This window comes from Bison bison, unplaced genomic scaffold (assembly GCF_000754665.1).
Source record: "Bison bison bison isolate TAMUID 2011002044 unplaced genomic scaffold, Bison_UMD1.0 scf7180017864498, whole genome shotgun sequence".
NCBI classification, from domain to species: domain Eukaryota; kingdom Metazoa; phylum Chordata; class Mammalia; order Artiodactyla; family Bovidae; genus Bison; species Bison bison.
The window spans coordinates 7,505,670-7,513,393 of record NW_011495057.1 but is presented as its reverse complement, the minus strand read 5'-3'; positions in this window follow the sequence as shown (position 1 = coordinate 7,513,393).

Here is a 7,724-nt window from a genome sequence, read left to right as displayed (position 1 = left end):
GTGTGTGTGTGTGTGTGTGTGTGTGTGTGTGTCACGCGCATGCTCAGTTGCGTCTGACTCTTTGTGACCCCGTGGACTGTAGCCCACCAGACTCCTCTGTCCATGGGATCTCCCAGGCCAGAATACTGGAGCTGGTTGCCATTTCCTCAGGGGGATCTTCTCGATGAAGATAGAGCTTATATACATGTATATTTTAATTTGAAAACTATAGGGACTAAAACAGTGATTTGGGCCGACCTATTAATAGTAGGTGGAGGTGACACTATTTCTCACAGAACATGGAGAATGGGGAAGGGGCTCTTAATTAACCCGAGGAGGGGCTGGGTCCCAGTGGGAGTTCTAAGCTGCTGCCAGGGACAAGAGTCTTCCTGGAGACTTATATGTATCTCATCCTTGGGAAAGGGAAGATGACAGACTTAGCTAGGGGGAAATATCAGCACTCATCCAGCCTCCAGAAAACCACCTAGAGCTCCTTCTTTCTTTGGTTGAGAAACAAATCACAGATTAAACCTGGGCAGAGATAAGGCAGGTCAAGCCAGTAACAGTGCAGTGTGGCGTGAGCCTGTCCCAGCTGGGGAGGCTCTTTATTCACTTCTGCGGGGCAGATACTAGAAAGCTCTGAACTCATAGGCAGGGTAGGGTGGCTTATCAATATCTGGGAGGATTAAGTGAAACTCTACATATTGAACATTTTCCCCAAGTCTCTCTGACATCAAAGACAGACACAACAATAACCCCTGCAGGAAAAGCCACAGAGAGGAAACCAAGATAATCCAGGGAACAGAAGACAACTTTTCAACAACGTGTAAAGAGGTAAGAGAAGCTCTGACATCCATGAAATAAGAGCGAGTTTCTAGGAGGAAATCATCAGAGAACGAAAAGCTCTGGAAATAAAAAATATATCCAACTTTTAAACAGAGAGGCTAGAAGACAGAGCTAAAGACATCTCCCAGGAAATATATTTGGAAAAGAGAGAGAAAGAAATTGTATGGACAGGGAAGGTAAGAGAGATAAGAAATTTAACTGATCTGTGAAGTTCTAAAGAACACTTCTAGAAAATGAGAAAAAAATTTAAAGAAGCCAATATATATCTTCTTAGTTAAAGCTTATACTACCTCATTAATGAGTGGATGGGGCTTATTTTTTGACTTACCAACAAAAAGCCATCTTACATCATTTCTACCTTTACAAAAATACTTCGAGAGGGGAATTTTTGAAGTATAAATAGAGTTTTAAGATTGAGAACATCCTATAGAGTTTTAAGATTGAGAACATCCTCACCAGCAAGCATCTCAGAGTGAAACTTTCTGTTGAAGAGGGCTTGCCCTTATCAAGAGATGCACAAATTCTGGGCGAGGACTGGATGGACTGTTACTTATCAGTTGCCTTGCTGTGTGGCCCTTCCTATCAATTCTAGATGCCAAAAGACCATCCTCACGCTCTTGTCCAAACTCCAAGTCCTGTGTTTTGTTTTGTTGTAAAAATCGGGCAAATGTTTACTGAACAATTACCAAGATTATGACCTCGCCCCTATCCTGTAGTTTGGCCACACTCCACATTCTATCCACATATGAATCCCTTCTCACTAGAGAGCACAAACCTCGGGAATCCCTCCTCATTAGAGAGCACAAACCTTGGGTGTTTTCTTTAGTCCCCGCCTTCTTCTGATGTCCATTTGTCCACCTGTGTCCATTTGTCCCTGCCTCTGCTGGCTCCTTCCCTCCGAACCCTGGTGATCAGACACCTTAAAGAACTCACTCCTCAACTTGTGATATCAGGGGGCCTAAGTTTCCTCAAAGAGTCTGAAATTTCATCTGGCTTGGATAAATACGTTTTGCAATGCAAATACATGTTTATTATTGGCCTTCCTAACAACTTCAGAAGTGAGAATATTCCCATCTCCTGCAAAAAAGGTTTTTGAAAAACCTTTCTCAGGGATGACTCAAAATAACAGACCTCCCAGAAAGATAATACTTATTTGTGATAATCACTCGGTCCTTTTGAGCTATGTAAAGAATGAATCGCAGTAACATACATTATAAATTCTGTGATAAATGGGACTATGGTTGATGTTTTTGCATTCACCGTTGAAAAGGAAAACAGGTTGTATCTTTCAGGTGAGCCCTATAAAATAAAGCATCAACTCTGAATCATCTGTGAATGATCATGGCACACATAACAATATCATTTTCTCAAATATCTACACGTGAACATGTGCTGCTTTTGTAACAGAAAGATAAATGTTATTTTTAAACTTTGTGGATAAATGTGGGGACACATGTACTCCCATGGCTGATTCATATCACTGAATGGCAAAAACCACTACAATATTGTAAAGCAATTAGCCTCCAATTAAAATAAATAAATTTAAAAAAAAGCTTTTCGGATAAATGAAAATTAAAAAGAAGAAAGATTTAATAAGCACTTGGTGGCTTGCTGCTTATGCCACATCATTAAAATGTAACAAACTTTTGAAACCAATTAATCAATCCTCTCATGAGAGCTGAATCCATAGTCTTAGAGAATTCCATGTATTTTATTCAGAACTTTGCTCTAAAGAACTAAATAGGCTTCATTGACATCTTTTTGTTAGTCCTCTTGGCATTTTTTGAGGCAAGAGGAATGATTTCTGTAGGTGAGAAAACACGTAAAGAAATGAAGTGGCGTGTTTAAGATTACTCAGGGAGAGAACACAGGTATTCCAACCCTGATAAATACTTTAACAACTATCTCGATTTTCACTGGAGGAAAGGGTACATTCAAATACTAAAAATGTTTTACTGTCCTCTCAACACTGACAGTTGCATTTCAGAACTTTCCAGAAGGCACGTTTTTAGCTTTTAAAAGGACATGGGGACAAAAGTTTGGCACCACTAAACGTTACAAAAAAGCCTTCAGTGTGATTTGTTTTATTTTCTGAAGAGACATTTATCTTGAGAAGTAGGCCTTCTGACTTTTAAGTAATCCAACGTGGTGCCCCATAAATACTCACGCTGCTGCTGCAGAAGGTAGATTTCTTGAATATCATGCAAATCAGATTTTCTCAAAGACAGCTGATCTTCAGCCAGAACTCATGAAGTCAACTAGGAAACCTGGACTCTGCAAACGAGTAGGCAGAATGTGGTTTAAGAAATGACAAGAAACTAGGTTCACAGGAGAAAGACTCAGAGAAAAATGAGTTTTAATCCTGGTCTTGATATTGTCAACTTCCGAGATAATTCAAAAATAAATTCGTTTCCCATTATGAAATCAATGTATTAAGATTGACTATATTGTTCCTCTGAATACTTTCACATTCTCACATTTGTTTTTATGCACCTTATAATCCGTTAAATTTTTTATTACTTGTACTAGCCTGCATACTATTATTTGCTAGCTTCTCTGATAGCTCAGATGGTAAAGAATCTGCCTGCAGTGTGGGAGACCCAGGTTCGATCCCTAGGTCAGGAAGATTCCCTGAAGGAAATGCCTACTCACTCCACTGTTTTTCCCTGGAGAATTCCATGGACAGAGGAGTCTGGTGGGCATACTTAATATACATATAGGTGGGCTTCCCTTGTAGCTCAGTGGAAAAGAATATGCTTGCCAATTCAGGAGACTTGAGTCAATCCCTGGGTTGGAAAGATTCACTGGAGAAGGGATAGGCTATCCACCCCAGTATTCTTGCCTGGGAAATCCCATGGACAGAGGAGCCTGGCGGGCTACAGTCCATGGGGTTGCAAATGAGTTGGACACGACTTACTGTATAGATAAAAAGCTAAGCTCCTACTGTATTGCTCTGTGTTCATTTCAGGCTTTCATAAGAAATTCTGGTATATTATCCAAATTGGGAATAGGGAAAAAGAATCTTAGAAATCTTCAGAAACTCACTGACCCAAGTTCATGGAGTTTAAGTCTACCTGAACTCAAATCCATAAACTGTTTATCACACCCTTCTACCTTCCAGAAAGTGATTCTTTCTCAGTGGTGCTTCTCCCAATACAGGAGCTGCCTGTGAGTTACGCCCCTCATCGTGCAAAAGTAAAACTACTTCATTTATTCACTTCCTTGACCATATATACTTCAAGTTATAAATTTGGTGATACTGTCCATGAAAACTTTTGAATTTGGTTTTCAAATACTGAAAAAAAGATAAAGAAACCTAAGTTATATTTCCAAACCAGAGTGGATTATTTTAAAAGCCAGGATTTTTTTTTCCCCAGTATTGAAACACATCATGTCTTCTCTGGGTGAGGACCAGATGAATGGTTGGGTTGCACTTGGCTCCAGGTTATATCAAAGATATGAATTTTGAAATGCTAGAATCACACAGTATGGTGAGATGATCACAGTAGAAAGGCACATGAGGATGGAGACCAGTAAAAGGAAATGCAGAGTTACATCTCCAGTCACACCTACTTTGAAGAACAGAAACCGGAGAGGAATACTGGACAAATCCCCAGCATCATTAAATTTTCCTTTAGTTTTTTAAATCATCCTCACTCCACATGGGTGAATTTTTCTAAAGTTAAAAGGAACTCTGTAGGGAAGACTGGGTTTCCCTAGTGGCTCAGATGGTAAAGAATCAGCAAGCAATGCAGAATATGTGGGTTTGATCCCTATGTTGGGAAGATCCCCTGGAGAAGGAAATGGCAACCCACTCCAGTATTCTTAACTGGAAAATCCTGTGGACAGAGAAGCCTGGCGGGCTACAGTCCATTAGGTCATAGTCAGACACAACTGAACAACTAACACACACACACACACACACACACACCGACTGGCAGTAAGGCTGAGTCCCAGTCAGTGTTCTCTATTTGCCTCTGGTAGCCTTGTGTATATCTTTAAGCCTTAGTGTCCCTATAAAATGAAGGAGCTGCATAGACCACCTTCATGTTTCATTTACAACAGCCTGGACCTCTAAAAGGCCTATGAACCCAGGGAAGGTCAGTGTTAAAATACTAAAGCTAGTTGGGAAGAAACTTGCAAATGCCACAGCTACTTCCTAAGGCAGAAGGGACAATTCTAGTTTACCCTGTAGACCAGGCAAGAAAAGGGAACCATGGAGGAGGGTCTTGAGTCAACATTTGGGAAGGGCTCTCAGCTGGGTGTCAGTAGCCAAGACTAGTGTGTATCCTGTCCCAGAGGTATGTGTCTGTGTGTTTGTGGTGGGGGTGAGGAGGGGGTTGCAGACTTGACAACTACTGTTTGCATTTCTTTCCAAAGTCAGGACCCTTTTAGAAAAATACTCATGTGATGTATCTGTATGTTTAGCATCTCCTGTTTGAGAATACACACCAGAACATGAAGTCATTCTGACTTTTCCTTGAAATGAATGTTTAAAAATGAATCATCATGGCATTTACATGCATATGAAAACTTGCTACGTGTGAAGGAGTTGTCATTTATTCGGTCTGTCCATAATGTTTGACACAGGTATTCATTTCAGACCTCTTGGAGTAGATCAGCAGCAGTGCCTAGTTCAGAAATCAAGGAATTAAGCTGATTTTCAAGTATGAGCCCAGCCTTAGTTTTAATTATTATTTTTCTTGTGTTCCCCTCTCCCCCCACAATCAAGCTGTTTCTCTAGGTCACTGCCTAGGCCCCTTCAGTCCTGGAGCTGTGCAAGATGATAGAAAGTCAGTCTTCAGACTAGAAGCGCGTTGAGCAGAAGCCAAAATCCTGAGAGCTGGCCCAAAGAAATGAATGACCCAGTAGATTACCTTTAGAATGGCAAAATAGAGGTACCATTTGTCTTGGGCACCAAAATAAATAGTGGATCTACTTTCATTAGCATCAAATGGATTCGCCAATCTCCAATAAGATGATCTGTGATCCCTTCTTCTGATCAAAGGCTGATTAGCAAGATTGAGCAGAGCATGTGATCAAGCTAAACTCAGGGAAAATTCCAAAGCAATCTATAACCACTGAAGAGTGAGACTCATGGAAGCTGGACATAAAATTTGTATAAATAAAAAATAAAATGCTGTCAGTGCTTATGTGGCTGATTGAAAACCACTGGAGTCAAGAGAATTAGTTGACTGATGGCCATTCCAAAGCAGTTTTTGAAGTCACAGTAAGAGTTTTATTTATAAAGGGAACAATTTTTAAAACTTCAAGCAAATAATTCTAATAAGCAATAGTCATTCATACTGAAATCTCTTCTACCTTTAAATTAATCAGAATGGCAATAAACATCAGTGGCTATTGCTGGGAGTGGTGAGACTGTAACTAAAGCCTCAAGTCTGGGATCACAGCTTAATTCTTAGGCACAGAGATAGCTGTATAAATTCCATTTTTTAATACAACAAAGGATATCTCTAATATTGCTGCTAAATGTTTTTCTATTATGCATGACTCCTTGAAAGTGGAACTCATAAATACCCAATTATATGGAAAAATTTTAGGTCAATTAGCAATAATGTGACAATACTATCTAGCAAAGAAGGAAGAGAAAGAACAAGTGGAGCCTTTTGTCTTTAAATTTAATTAACATGATCTTTCTTATTCTTTTGGAAAGAAAATCCAGGAAAAAAAAATTGAGTTTCATTTTTAAAAGGCTTACAATATTATGTTTTAATTAAAATTGAATCAACTTCCCTATGAATACTGAATTTTTAAAAGCCGAGGTAGTGACAGTACATTATTAAAAGCTGCATCACTTATGTCAAAGAAATTAGTACTTGATTTTTAGAGATTCATTATCAAGTTCTTAAATGATCAGCATCTTGAAACTCAAATTCAAATAATCTTAGTTCTTCAGTTATCCAAAGCAGAAGAGGAACGTACATTAATTGCAACGAAGTTTGATGATTTCCTAAGAGCTGAAAAGCTTAGGGGGGGAAAAAAGGTATTTTTCTTTTAAAAAACCTTAAAAAAAATTACTGACAAAAACTTAATACCTCACCAAAATCAACTGCTCCTCACCCCTCCCTCCAGTCCACAAATGCCTGTGACCCAAACTTGTGAAGTCTCTCACTTTTTTGTGTGTGTGTGATCCACTCCAAGTTTATGCCTCACAAGGAAGAAGCAAAAATCCTTTACTTGGTGCGAACTCAGAATCAGTCATTTTATCTCTTAGATAATCCTATTCTTCAGGGCAAGTCCTGGCTTTTAGCTCCTTCCCCCCGCTTCCTTTTTCTTTCGTTCTATACTTTTTGTTGTTGTTGGCAGTGGTTTAGGGAGGGAGTCAAAGTCCCCTAGACCACTCGCTAAAAATTGTGAACAGGGTCACGAACGAATAGAAACAGAAAACGGGAGATTTCAAAGAAAATAACACGCACTCTCAAACCCCTACAGGGAAAAACAACAAAACAAGCACATCCAAACTTCGCAGTTTCAGTACATCCGCAAAGAAGGGAAGAGGTGCCGGGCCTCCGCCCTCCCGGCCCGCAGGTGGCTCGTGGCGAGCGCCGCAAACAATGGCCAGGATGCGCCCTGCCTGCGTCGCCAGTTTGCTGTGTCTGCCCCTGCCCAGACTTTAAAAAAAAAACAAAACAGTCTATCTCGAAAGAATGACAGAACGGAAAGAGAAGCGTGCGTTAGGCTTCGGAGGAGTCATCCCCCCTCCAAAGCCTCATCTCTATCCGATCCCCATCGCGGTCCAAAAATGAACCTGCCACCCAATCAAGTTCCTGCGCAAGTTCTTTTTCTTTCCCGCAGCCCCTCCACCTGCCAGGGCTGTGCTCCGCGCACCCCAGGCTTCCCTCCGGCGACCCCCCGCGGGCTGCAGCAAAAATGGGGCG